The 14,690-nt window shown below is 38.2% G+C and overlaps 1 long non-coding RNA gene across 4 annotated transcripts in view; it reads left to right on the forward strand.

Moving 5' to 3' along the window:
• The window catches only part of LOC140701133 (uncharacterized), a 52,278-nt gene that overhangs the window by 916 nt on the left and 36,672 nt on the right, over positions 1 to 14,690 (forward strand). For 2 of the 4 annotated variants that reach the window (XR_012080023.1, XR_012080025.1), the window contains exon 3: positions 3,899 to 4,103. This is a non-coding gene — a long non-coding RNA (uncharacterized lncRNA). Of the gene's footprint in view, positions 1 to 3,898; positions 4,104 to 11,473; positions 11,557 to 12,166; positions 12,348 to 14,690 lie in introns of those variants that run through there. The other 2 variants (XR_012080022.1, XR_012080024.1) reach the window with 2 other exon arrangements.

The raw sequence follows: 14,690 nt of genomic DNA on the forward strand, positions 1-14,690 counted from the left end.
AAACACACTTTACATTTCATATAATCAACCAAATGTGGAGATTGACATGAAGATATACCAACCTCAGCAAATTTCAGAAAGGGTCCTGGGCAGTATCATTCTCTCATTCATGGACCTGGCACCGTGCTAAGCCACTGAAGATAACTTCCGAAAAAGAGTTTAGGGTCTGATAGAAGAAAAAGGAGAGGAATAGGGAAAACAGATGTCAACATGGTCCTATAGTTGAGGAACAGAGAAGGTAGAGTGATGCCTCAAAGAAGATAGTGCTCTATCTGGGGGAACTTGGAGAAAGGTCAGAGAATTCACCTTGGTGGTGAAAGATAAGTGGTAGTTTGCCAGGTAGAGAGGGGGAGGGGACAACTTGGGCAAAGTGAGTAGTAAGTGCAAAGATGTAGCAGAAAAATGAGATTGGGGAACTTCCCAAGAACATGCATTGTTTTCCATAAAGACTGAGAAGAGACAAAGAAAAAAAAAAAGCAAATTGGGAAGAGAAAGTGAGAAAGAAAGAGCGAGAATGGGAAGGAAGGAGGGAGGTAAGGAGCAAGGACTGAAAAAGAAACAACATTGCTACTGATCTGGAGTTTAAGTGTGGACTTGGAGCCCAAGAGAAAACCAGAAGCTACGTTAAAAAGATGGGAAACCGTAATGGACAGATTTTGAAAGAAGCTGAGTAGAAAACCTCATCTTTACAGAGAGAAGTTACAAAATGCTTAGGGTCTTCCAGAACCTCTCTAAGCTCTTCAGGATAAAATCTAAACTCCTTCGGTGAAATGCATATCAGCTCTTTTTTTGACAGTCTAGCATCTTATCTCCCTTCCTAATTCGTTGGAAAATTATTGTTCCCCATTGTGTACCAGCTTGGTGGAGTAAAGCCTACGAATGAAACTGTTACTATATAGGTTGTTTCCTATCTCTTGGTATTTCAGAGCTCCCTTGGTTTCTGACCGTTGCCACACCCTTGTTCTCAAGCTTATCATCAGATCTGTGAGAACCATGATGTTCTTTCAATATCCTCTTATGCCCAGATAAGGCCAGTCAACAGCTTTTAACCAAAAATACCGTTTTGACCAAGTATATCCATTTTCAACTGCTGCTGTAACAAATTACCACAAACTTAGGGACTTAAAGAATATTAATTTATTGTCTTTACAGTTCTGTAGGTGAGAAGTTCGGCATGGGTCTCATTGGGATAAAATTAAGGTGTTGGCTGGGCTCTGTTGCTATCTGGAGGCTTCCTGGGGAATCCATTTCTTTGCCTTTTCCATCATTTTAAGGCCATCTGCATTCCTCAGTTCATGGCCTTTTACCTCCATTTCCAAAGCCAGCAATGGTGGATTGAGGCTTTCCATACTACCATCTCTCTGGTTCTCCAAAGTCTTAATAAAACCTCTGTCCTCTCTTAATAAAGGATTCATGTGACTAGATTGGACCCACCTGGAAAATCCAGGATAATGTTAGCATCTCCAAGTCTCTAACCTTAAACACATCAGCATAGTCTTTTTCTGTCATTTAAGGTAACATATCACAGATTCCTAGGGTTAAGGCTAGGATGTCTTTGGAGGCCAGTAGTTTCTCTCCAAACAGGGCAATCAAAGTTTACATCACCATGGTGGGATGGGTCTACATCATATTGTCTCCTGTGTGGTGTCCTGAGAATGTAGATAGCACACATATGGGGGTATTTCTATCAAGAATGCATGGGCATTCTTGTTTGAGCAGGAGGAATCATTGAACAGACTCAGGCTGAAGAATATGAATGAATGAATGAATGAATGAATGAATGAATGAATGAATGAATGAATACAGAAATAAACAGAGATACAGAATTTAAAATGTCAGGACTCCAGAGCTGGGTTCTCATCCATCATCAAGAAGCAGACTTTTATTCAACTTTCCTAGGAAAACGCATTTACATACATAATTCCCTACAGAGATTACTGTCATCTTAGACACCTACCTGTTGCATTGGCTTTCAGTTCATCTCTGCTAAGGTTGAGGAGAAAAATATTGGGCGAGGGTAGATTTTAGAAGGACTAAAAAGAACAAAACATGAAATCTGAAATGCTTAAGTTCCGATTCCCTCTCCCTCTTCTTCTTAACTTCACTCCAAAATCGCTTTGAGGAGGAAGTGGGGGAGCCTCTAGAATTTTTTTCTGAGCTCTACTCTCCTGCCCCATCAAGTCTAAAACTGTTGGTTTTCTTTCTTTGTTGGCTTTTCCTTCATGAAGAACTTTTATACACCTAAAATATTCAGAGGGTAAAATAACCTCCTTACCCATCTTCCCACTTCAGCTCTTGCTCCTTCTCATCCATTCTTCACATGGAAACCAAAAGGCTATTTTTACCACATTAAATCAGAGCACTAACTCTCCCATCTAAAACATTCCATTTATTTCTCACCATACTTAGACTAAAAACCAAATTTCTGACCATGACCTCCAAGCCCTGTATGACCTGTGCCCCGTGTACCTTCCTAGCCGCATGTCCCACCTCCATTTCCTTCCCTCACTCTCTTCCATCCACCTTAATGCCTCTCAGCCTCTTGAAGGTGACTGGTCCAAAAAGTGCTATCCTAAACCAGATAAACTGTGCTTACAGGGAAGTAACCTACAGAATTCAAGTCTTCAAGAATCTCACGGAAGGGCTGAAGTGCTAGTCGATGAAGTTTCTACCCTGGGAGACAGAGACCCTCATGGTATCAAACCAACATCTGTTATTCTACTGTCAATATATGAGAAACCTAAGCAGGCAACTGCTTCATTTTCCCCTGCTCTGAGTGCCATTGGACCACCCCCCTACCCTCTCCCCCATTATTACTCAAGCGAGACTACAAAGCTAGAACTGAGCTCCTGACGGTATATGGAGTGTCATGGTTAATAACCCAAGTCTGATTTAGACAACACTAGGTTTGAAAACTGGCTTTACCATTTAGTGACTGCAGGACTTAGTAAATCAGTCTTACTGAGCCTCAATTTTCTACACTATGTTGTGATACTTATTCGACTTCATGAAGGTTAAATTAGAAAAAGCATATAGAGCCCATGTCAGAGTAAAGCAGTCAAGCTCTGCTAACAGTGACCAAACAGAATCGTAGTCCTGGCTTTAATTTTTGCTTTTACAGACTTCATAGGTGCAGACTGATTAAGCAGGGAAAGAGCCAGCAAAGCAGTCACCTTGTTGATTGTGATTGTGTTAGACTTTGCCTGAAGCCTTGCAATACCTAGTGTAGTGCTGGCTATACCATCGGGTGATGTTTCTCAAGTGAGACCCGGAAACCCCTGTATCAGGGACACTTGTCATGAGACACGTTCCTGAGATCAGCCCAAATCCTCTCATCCAGAATCCCTGGGGTTGCAGGCAGAAATGGACATTTTAAAGAAGTTTCCTAGATAATTGTTACTGTACACAAAGGTTCACAGCGTGTAACTGGTACTCAAATCAAAACTGACTTACTTATTAAGCAATAGAATCTACAACTCTTATCCCAGAGGCAGACAATCTCCTCTAGCTTTGCATCTTTCAAAAAAATCTTTCTCCAAAACATAAGCAATATATTAGAATTTTTTAAAAAAAGAAATGCAGTGAACAAAAGGTCAAGAGTTCGTGGGATATTTGCTTCAAAGCCCTAGAGACCTCCTCTTTGACATTCCAAAGGCCCTCAATAGGCCCGTAAACTGACTGTTACATAACCACACTCTCATAGAAATCCTTTCTTCCAGAGACCTGCTTCCCACAGTGCAGGTTCCATCAGGTGCAGGCTTATAGCTCATGTGCAGTATTGGCACTTTATCACTCTTACCACCCTGTATGTATGTTATAAAGAATCGGAGTCCATTTTTGATGTCTGCTGACAACTTTCCAACCACATCATTTCCCTTCTTCTCTGCCCCACATCCAGACCAGCTGATAAGAAGCCTGAGGGCTCCCTCCTTTGGTACCAGCAGGAAATTCAAATCGTGAAAGCTTCAGCATAGATAAGGGGACACTCACTCCATCCCTACACTAACCATCATGAAAAGCCAAGCCAGTCACCCCTTCCTGTGCTCTCAAGCCTTTGGATCTGCTTGGAAGTTTGCCCTGCTCTACCTTAGCATCCTCATTCTGTGAGTAATAAACCTTCTCAGGCTCTCTTAGCGTGTGTTTGTGTGTGTGGCATCAGTCTAGACACCTGAACTAAATTTAGGTGGTGGCAGGTCCATCCCATTTCCCTGGAAGTACTTACACAGTCTGGAAGATGGCAGTACCCTTTAAACCATCTCAGTGTCTGAAGTTTCTCTGTCCAGTCTGCACATAGCTGAAAGATTCACCTCTCCAACATGCGGCTCTGGTTTTTGTCACTTCTCCACTTAAGGTTAGAATTAAGATTTTTTAATGGTTTCCCTACAAAATCAAGTTCTAAAATCTTACCCTGGCATCTAAGAGCCATAATTTTAATACAATTTCTTTTTCTAGGCCTGTCTCCTCTACCATTTTCAGAAACTCCATTCTTTAGCCAAATAGCTGAATTACTATTTCACAAAGGAATTCTAATGTCTGACTTGTATTCACAATTGGTCTTGTATGTGCTTTTCCATTGTTGTCTTAAAGTATTACTTATATCTTATGATGTTATTTGAACTTTCAGTTCTTAACAATTTTCCTCTACTAGATTTTAAGAAGACAAAAACTTTCTTTGTTCCTCCCATAGGACTTAAGGCAAAGTCTGGCCCATCATATGTGCTTACTGAATGTTTATTCTCCTGATTTGATTTTATAAAGAGTTATAAATCTACTCTAAGATTTCTTAAGGGTAAAAAATTAAAACAGAGGATAATTTTTGATGTAGACTTTTCAGTCATATTTTATGTTTAAATCATATATGACTTTATGGGGTTGGGTTTGCAAAAATATTCTTTCATATAAAAATGAAATGGATCTGTCCTTTATTGTGATAAACAAATTCAAACTTTTCTCACAATTATAAGCTATCAAGGATACAATTGCCTGAGGCTGAATTATTAAATCAATTGGTTTGTTTCAGACGTACCGATTTTTACAGGAATTTTTCTAATCATATGCTTTTAGTGTAGACTTTGATCATTCAATTAACACTAATAGGCACCGTATTGCTAACAATTGCAGCATGGTAATTTTTTTCCCATTGGATTGGTGTTCACATGGGCATACACAACAGGGATTTTTGGCTCCTTCAAAAAAAGCATTTTTCTTCTTTAAGCCCTCCATCCAGTGTCTTTCCTGGGCAGATAATAACTCAAGGAGAAGGGCTTGGGGCATCAGATCTCTCTCAGTAACAACTGTCGTCACTCCAGTAAGGCTTCTGTCACAAAGATACAGGGTATCTGCGGCAACCAGTGGAATTCTGACTATTTGTGTGAAGGCCAAGAAACATAGGTGGCTCAGTTTTCCCTTAAACTTGGTTAGATGCAAAGAAAAGGATGTCTAGCAGAAAGCCTTCTATAATCTAGAAGCTGAACAATATTTATACCAGTGCCTTTCTCAAGAACCTCCTAATAATATCCAAAACCAGGTTCTTTTCTCATTTATTAGGTAATTTGCTCAATAAAGACAGGTGAGTCTATAGCCCTGCACACAGAACCATCTGGGAATTGGGTGCTGTAGGTTAGAAAAGACTTTAGTAAAATATGTTTTGTGTGCCTTACTTGGACTCCCCTGAATATTTTTGAGAACCATATTACAACTTGGATTGCCTATTTCTACTGTGCTTTTGTACAGTGACATTGCTTAGGGATTGGATTCCATGCACCACAGCTCCAAACTCTAAATTCTCCAGAACTTTGTTAGTTTTTCTGCTACTACAGCTGCCATTCACTAAAAAACTCACTGTACATACACAAGACTCAAGATGCTCTTGGTGACTAGGCTCTTCCCCACCCAACTCAACACACTTCTTGTGTCTTCTTCCTTTACCTAACCATAGTCCCTTCCTTCTCCTTTCTCACTCACTTCTGCATACAGCCTCACATGTCTGAAATAATTTCCATTCAGCTACTCTCCACACTCCTCACCTTTAAACACTCCTTGTACTTGGATGGTCTGAAAAATCCAAAAATTTCTGAAGTCTTCTTAGAGGAATTTGATATCTACGCCTATGATTTTGTTAGATACAAACATACTTTCTCATATTTTCTTCCTATCTCATACTTTCTCTGGCTCTGTAATATTGATCATCCAAATCTGGTAGCAGCAGGCTATCAACTGTTGATGCTAAAGAAATCTTCACTTATAATGATGGAGGCTAATAGAGCAATTATCTAAGGTCAGGTTCTGGAAGTCACCAATGTGAGGAACATGTCACTAAACTCCCTCAATTGCCAGGATGTAATTCATTCTTTAAAAAAACGATGTAGCCTGATTTTCCAGCTGCACAAAGCAAAATGGAAAAAGAAAACACTATCACACATTGATGTCAGGTTTCTTAATAAATGTGTATTTTTTAAAATCCAGAATCACTACCTATGACTGATTGTAATACAAGTGACACTTATCTGTAAAATATGGAAACAATTCCAGGAAGACAAAGAAGCATAAGTAGAGCATATTTAAAATATGCTCACATACTTGAAGGATTTCTGGTGAGCAAAATCTGAATGGTCCATTGAAAACTTAGATTAGGTTTCTAAGCCTTTGCATCAGTGAGGAAAATAATCATTCCTAAACAAATAGCATGTGTTCAGTAATGATTATATTCATTTTTCTGTTGTAATTTTCCTGTAATAATCAGGCCAACAAACCCAGAACAGCAGTTTTATATTATAAAGTTGCCACATTTTTGTGGGGATTTGACCCTAAATATGGTCAGAAAAGTGAGTCCCAAAATGTCCCCTTGGCAATGATCCATTTCTTGGTTCCCATTTCATTCTTTAACATTCCCCAAAGGACATACTGAATATGGGCACTTTCATTTATCAGTCTGCTTCTAGGACAACAGTGAATAAAGTTATAATTCTTATTTAAGTTTCAGAGACATCTGGAGCTGACTTTAAGTTCTTGAATATTGACTAACTAGCTTTCAGTTAAAATGTAGACTGAACACAAATGTTTACTATTTTCCCCCCAGAAACGTCACTAGGAAGTCAGTAAAGGCATTAAAACATATAAATCCACAAGTATACAGAGAACAGGAAGAGGGGGAGGAGGGATAAATTGGGAGTTTGGGATTTGCAGATACTAACTACTATCTATAAGATAGATGAACAGCAAGGTCCTACTGTATAGCACAGGGAACTATATTCAATATCTTGTAATAGCCTATAATGAAAAAAGAATATGGAAAGGAATATACATATGTATAACTGAATCACTGTGCTGTACACCAGAAACTACACAGCACAATTGTAAACTGACTATACTTCAATTTGAAAAAAAGAGAGAATAAGAAAAGAAATGACAATAAAAACTTGGAAGCTGAAAGTCCAATGGATGAGTGGTTACTAACATAGGAAACTAGAAAAAGCCTGGAAGTGGTTAGAGGTGGGGAAGCCTCAAGCTAACTCCAGAAATAAGCAGATGCATGTGACAAAACGCAAAAAGTCTCAGGAGTTGGGATGCCAATTACCTCCAAAAGTGGGGTGTTCAGGTGAGGCTGAAAGCCAGAAGCTCAGTTGAAAATCCATGTAAGAAACAATTAACCTCATAAATCTTCCTCCTAAGCCTGCTCAGCTAAATGACCACCTCTTCCCTTATCATAAGAGGAAACAAAAGTCTTGCTCACTGGCTTCACCTCACTGAAGAACTGTACTCAATACACAGAAAACAGACCAAATGTGGGGCGCCTGAAGTGTAAACCCTCCTCACCCCCGCCTCAGCCCCTTCTCCCACTCAGTCCCAAAATGCTGCAAGAACTGACAACCTTCAGGTGTGAAGTTGCAAGATTCCTCTCTAGGGAAACCGACCCAGCAAAAAAAACCTTTAGATCTTGATCATTGGGGTTCCTCTAAGCAAACACTCAGCCAGATTATCTTAGAGTGAAGCCCATTACTCAGCAAGGCCCTTCTACTCAATCAGAACTTATAAGCAACCTTTTTTAGTACCTTAAGTATAAGCATACAACCAATAATAGTATTAAATCAGAGAAAGACACAGACCAAAACAAACAAAAAACCAACAGGGAAAAAAAAAAAAAGACTCAGAGAAAAGAGAGGCATTGAATGAAACAGAATACTTCAAACAAACCAAAAAAACCCAATCCTTATAAAAATAAAATAAATAATAAGAAGCAACATTTATTGAACAAAAATTCTTGGGAATTAGGATAAAACCTTCAAAGTGAACATTTTAATAAAAGGGATGGAAGATAAAGTTTCCTAAGTACAAAGTATGACATATGTGCTCAAAAGATAGAAAATAGGAAGAAAGATAAAATTAGAGAATCAACCTGGAGATCCAACATCCTTTTAATGGAACATTTTTGTGTGTGTGACCTTTACCTCACACCATATACAAAAGTTAATGTTTTTCTGGGTTTTCTGTTTTTGTTGGTCTTTCTGTCTATTCATGTACCAGTGCTGCACTATTTTAATTGTATTTTATAGTGCTTACCCAACCCCCTCTTCAGTAGCTCTTTCTTTTTAGTAATATCCTAGCTATTCTTAAGTGTCTATTTTTTTACAAAAGTTAATTAAACATGGATTATAGATCTAAAAGTGAAAAATAAAGCTTCTAGAAGAGAACAGACTAATGTATTTATGACCTGGGATAAGTTTTAAATAGTATAAGAAAACTACTAATTATAAAACAAAAGATTAGTAACTTAAATTTCATCAAAATTAGTAACTTTTATTAACCAAAAGATACCATTAAGAGAGTTAAAAGGCAAATCACAGACTGACAGAAGGTGTTTGCACTACATACACCTGACAGAAGGCTTGCATTTAGAATACGTCATACAAATCAATAATCAACAGATAGACAATCCAATTTAAATAAGGGACAAAAGACTTGAGTAAGAGCTTTCAAAAGTGGATATCCAAATGATCAATAACTATTTGGGAAAAAATTCTCAATACCATTACTTATTAGGCAAATATAAATTAAAACCAGAATGGATACCCTACCACACTCATCAGAACCGCTAAAATTTTAAAGACAGGTAATAACACAAGTTGATGAAGATGTGGGGCAACTGGAATCCTTCATATGTTGCTAGCAGAAACTGAAATTGTATAACCATTTTGGAAAATTGATTAACAGTATCTTTGTGCCTGTCCTTTGACCCAGCAATTCCACTCCTAGGTGTACACATGAGAGAAATGGACACATGTATCCACCAAAAGACAGATGCAAGAATCTTCATAGCAGACGCATTCATTAAAGTAAAAACTCTGAAGACAATCCAAATCTTCATCCATGATAGAATGGATAAGTAAACTATGGCATTTTCATACAATGGGATACTGAGTAGCAATAAAAAAGAACAAACCACTGTTACATGCAACGATGTGGGTGAGTCTCACAGACATGGTGCTGGATGAAAGGAGCTAGACAAATGAGTGCATACAGTATGATTCCATTTATATGAGGTTTATAGGCAAAACTAATTTTCAAAAATCAGAATGAGTACCTCTGAACACAGAGGTACTGACTGGAAAGGAGAACAAAGAAGCTTTTTGATATACTGGAAATATTCTGTATCTTGATACAGGTTGTGAGTCATGGGTATATTCATAGATAACAAATTCAACAAACTATGTACCTAAGATTCATGGACTTTAATATATATGTACTACCTGTAATAGTAGTAACTATACATATAAAATGCCATTGTAGCAATATTATGCCTCAATAGAAATGAAAGTCTGTTGGGAAGATCCCTAAGCTCCTTCACCTCACTCTGGGTCTGCATATCAGCACCACCTCTGATTCTGAGTAACCCCAGCGTGCCCTACTTACACTTGGAGACCAAGCTGAAAGCAGGTTCCTAAATGTTCAGCCCCGTGATTCTTTTGGTGTCAGCACATTATGCACTGTCTTCCCTCAGCCACCTAGAAGTTAGAGTTTAACCATCTCAGGCTTAATCATCTCATAAATATATACTGTTCCAGACAACCTGGTCTTCCGTCCTCCCTAAGTAAAATGCCTGCGCTTGGGGAAAGTGCATAGACTATTTTTAAGATTCCATGCTGTCATCTTATTCCACATTCTGAGCTTGCTGAAATTCTTCTCCCCACCTCATGCCCCAAAAAAAGAACAAAGGAAGAAAAGAAAAAAAAAGAGATTAAGAAAAGATAGCTCTGAAAATGTCTAATCCTTTTTTCTTTCCTGGTGGCACAAATTTTATTTTAGTTTATTATAATTCTCATATTTTTCAGCCTCTCCCTTTCCTTTACACTATTCTTTTTCTTTCTTTTCTCTCTACCTATATCTATTACACTGTAATAAGGCATATGAAGAATGAAATAGTTCTAAAATAATTTTTTAATAAATATACTTGACACATAACATTGTATAAACTTAAGGTGTACAGTGTGTTCTTTGATACATTTTTATATTGTAATATGATTCCACTGTAGTGATATCCATTGCCTTACATAATTATAGTACAATATTATTGTCTATATTTAGAACGATTTTTAAATTAACATACTTTTTAGAGCAGTTTAAGGTTTAAAGAAAAAGTGAACAGAAAATACAGAGTTCCCATTTACTCTCTTTCCAAGACACACAACTTCTGCTCAGTTTCCCTATTATTAACATGTTGCATTGGTGTGGTACAATTGATGAAAAAATATCGATACATTATTATTAATTAAAGCCCCCCATAGTTTACATCAAGTTTCAGTCTATGTTGTATGATTCTGTGATTCTGACAAATACATAGTCATGTATCCACCATTACAGTATCATGAAGAATAGTTTTCCTGCCCTAAAAATGCCTGTGTGCCAGCTGTTCATCTCCTTCCCCTATCCCCCCCAACCCCACTGAACCTCTGGCAACCTCTGATATTTTTACTTTCTCCATATTTCTGTTTTCCAGAATGTCATAAAGTTAGAATCATATAGTATATAGCCTTTCAGATTGGCTTCTTTCACTTGCAGTGTGTTTTCTCCATGTCTTTTCATGGCTTGGTAGCTCATTTCTTTTTATCACTGAAAACTTTCCATTGTCTGAATGTACCACACTTTGTTTATCCATTCAACTATTGAATTACATCTTGGTTGCTTCCAATTTTGACAATTATGAATAAAGTGGCTATAAAAATGTGTGTGTAATTTTTTATGTGGACATAAGTTTTCAGCTCATTTGGGAGCATGATTGCTGGATCATGTGGTAGGATTGTATTTATCTCTGTTACAGAATAATTTTGTAAACATTCTAAAAATAAAGAAATGAGGCGCTTTTTCAGCATAGGACATGGGAAATAGTCTTTCTTCCGTTGCTACTCCAGTCCTGCTCAATAATAGGTCTCAAATACTTAACATGTTAACCTTTCATCCTCTACATTTCTTCTCTTGAGGAGCCCCTGTACAACAAGTCAGAATCATGTAGACCTGTGTGGTGAGGGAGAAAACCAAAATGCCTTGGACCAAATTTCCTAGGTGAGATTCCTGTCTTTTTCTGGGGCTAATGAGCTTTGTAATGAGGTAAGTCAAGTTTGATTCCAAGATCTGCTTTTTATCAACTCTTCCTGGCAGTGACTTAACCTCACATAGCCTCAGTTTCCCATCAGCAAAACGGTGATAGTCATAAGAGCATAACGGCATTGGAGAAAGGATTTGATGAGGTGGCTTATGCAAAGCTCACAGGACAGAGCTGGGGATGTGGGAGACACTCAACAAACGCTTAGTTCCCCCTTTCGCCTAAGACTACTTGTATGCCACACTACAATTTCCCTCCTCACTAAACTGGGGTGATAGCCCACCTCCACCCAGGAGATCAGGAAATCTCTCATAAGTCTTTCAAGTGAATTCTTGAAAAAGTCTTGAAAAGACTTCTGAGAATGAGTGACATTCTGTGGAAATTTTAGAAGTAGGAGGGAAATAGACCTTGGCAGCTCTCTTGATAGCTTACTCCTTAATGCTTTTTAAGGTATTACCCTCCCTGGATTATTTGCATTTTAAGTGAGGATTTCAGGAGATAATACAAAGGAATTAGCGTCCAATTGAATTTTAATCAATCTTGTGGTTCACTCCCCTTAATCTGCCCCAGGAAATACCAGTCTTTCTGCAACATAGCCTAATGTATCCTCAGAATTCAACTCAAGACTCTTCAAACAACAATAGAGTGTGGAATCATCTCTCCAATAAGGACTACAAGTTCAAATGAAAGGAAGGCAGTGTTGAGACTGATCAGAGCCTTGTGAAAATGAGACTGCTGTTCTTTTATGGATGTGAGTGTAAAAATTATTTTTTGTGGAAATCTATCTCTATCCTTAGGCGTGTTAGCCCTAGCCACCACAGGGAGTTCCAGGCAAGGTTAAATGACTTCACAGAGATCCAAAGTGCTGAGATCTGTTGATCCATTCTAGGATATGTCAGATTTCTTAGAGCTAGTTCTGTGCTTTTAGTAGCATAATAAATGGTATCTGCTTTTTGTCTCCCAGGATGATTACCAGGGGAATTAATAGCTGTTTAAATGCACCAATATTATGACCATCTGCCAGACATAGATCCCAATATTCTTTCCCCAAGATAATTTACTCTCCCAATTTTCAGGATTATATTTGCATCGTGGAACCAGTGTTTCCCCTTCCTCGAAAGAGGGTAGGACCCATGTCTTATTTGTCCCTATGCTTTGTAGCATGCGGCCTGTATACATGGTGTTGAATATCTATTGACAAATGCCATGGCCTTATTGTAAATCAGGAAATTAAAGATGCCAATTCTCTCTTTACAATGCAATTACCAATCCAATGGTTAACAATGTCCACTTTACAATTTACAAATTCACCAAATCACAGATACCATTATAGCATAGAATTTCTCCCATAAATTTCAGTCAAGTATCACTAAAAACTTTTAATTGAACCCTTAAGACCTTTATAATTCTATAAATAGAGGAGTAGACTCACTTATAAAGCAAATAATATGAATTCTGTCTGGAAAATTTATTGAAATAGTTTGAGAATGGCCTTTCTTTATTTCTTTATGGAGCAAATGGTAAAAGCATTCATATCATGGATTTAAGCCACTGCCAATGTGGCATTCCCACTCCAAAATTTATCCCAAACTCCTATTTTGCTGTATAAGCATCATCTATTTCTTAGATTTCTTAACTTTCTCTTCACTTCCATGCCAACACTCTTCACCGGTTGGTTGGATTTGTTTGGTTTTTTTCTCTTTGTTCCTTTGTTTAACAGGGACATTTTCCACAAAATACAGAGATTTTCTTGCTTGCTAAAAGGTGTGTGGACAGGAAAATGAGCTCAGAACTGTAAAGTCAGGCTGAGATGAGGATGCTTTGCACTGGATGCTTGGCTCCAGGAAAGTGACACCCTCCTGCCAATGAGCCTCCCCTCAGTGTATAGAACTCAAATGTGTACCTCAGCAAAATTCAAATGACTACATTATGTGGACCATTGGAGTTACTCAACAATAGTCAAAACTGTACATTAATTTTCTGAATGTCAATGGTCTCACAGTGATTTTTTTAAAATTCTGATACAAGCTATAAATATACAGCCTTTTTGAGACACAGTGGGAGGAAGACTAAATTAGTGAGCCCTGTTGTGAGTAAGGAGCTGGGTTCCTTGCTTTATGCTCTAGAGACATGACATCATTTCATTTTCTCAGTAACTTTATAAGGTAGATATATTGTGCCTATTTTTACAAGAAACTAAAGCTCTGAGATGATTTAAACTTGTCCAATATTATACAACTAACAATTGGCTAGGAAATAATTCAAAGCTGGGTCTGTCTGACTGGAACCTTGTTACTCAAAATGTCCTCAGACCGCAGCATCAATGTCACCTGGGAGGTTGCTGAAAATGCAAAATCTCTGAGAAATTGAAGCCAGTTTGTAGAAAATTATAGACTGAAATCTGCCAAACCTCATAGCTGCCTAGGAAAGAATATGAAACTAAGAATCTGAGGCAGAGAGGGATGGAAAAGATGGACCAAGTTGAATTCCCTACTTAATTAGATAATCTGAACTTTGAATCTGTTCCTTTTCTCTCAGAACTTTGTACCCCATCCTTAGGTTGCTTTAGATTTCCTCTTTCTAACATACTCCTCTGCTACTCTTTCATACCCTGATTAGTGTCATGGCCCCAGTTGCTCAGGCCTGCTCTGGAGGTCATCTTTAATTATTCTTTTTTCATTGTCCTGTACATAGCCCATCACAAGTTCTTTTAGATTCACCTCTGAAGTAAATAGCAAAAATCAACCATACTTCACCATCACCACCGTCATCCAAAATACCCCATCTCTTTCTGGGGTGGTCTTAGAACTCACTATTCTTCTCAATTCCTCTTTCAACCCCTGCTAGCATTTAGGGAGGGAGGGAGGAAGGAACTGAGGGAAAGGAAAAGAGAGAGAGAAAGAGAGAGGAAGGAAGGAAAGACAATAACCTTGAGACCAAGTTTGCCCACCATTACAGAAATCACTACACAGCAGTATTGGTATGAAAAAAGATGAACTGGATTGGAGTATTTTGGTGTCTGTGTGGCATATCCCTGGGGGAGCTAGTTGCCTCCAGCAGCCCCTAAGGTGAAGCCCAAGGGCCCATCACTTGT

Source organism: Vicugna pacos, chromosome 14 (genome assembly GCF_048564905.1).
Source record: "Vicugna pacos chromosome 14, VicPac4, whole genome shotgun sequence".
NCBI lineage: Eukaryota > Metazoa > Chordata > Mammalia > Artiodactyla > Camelidae > Vicugna > Vicugna pacos.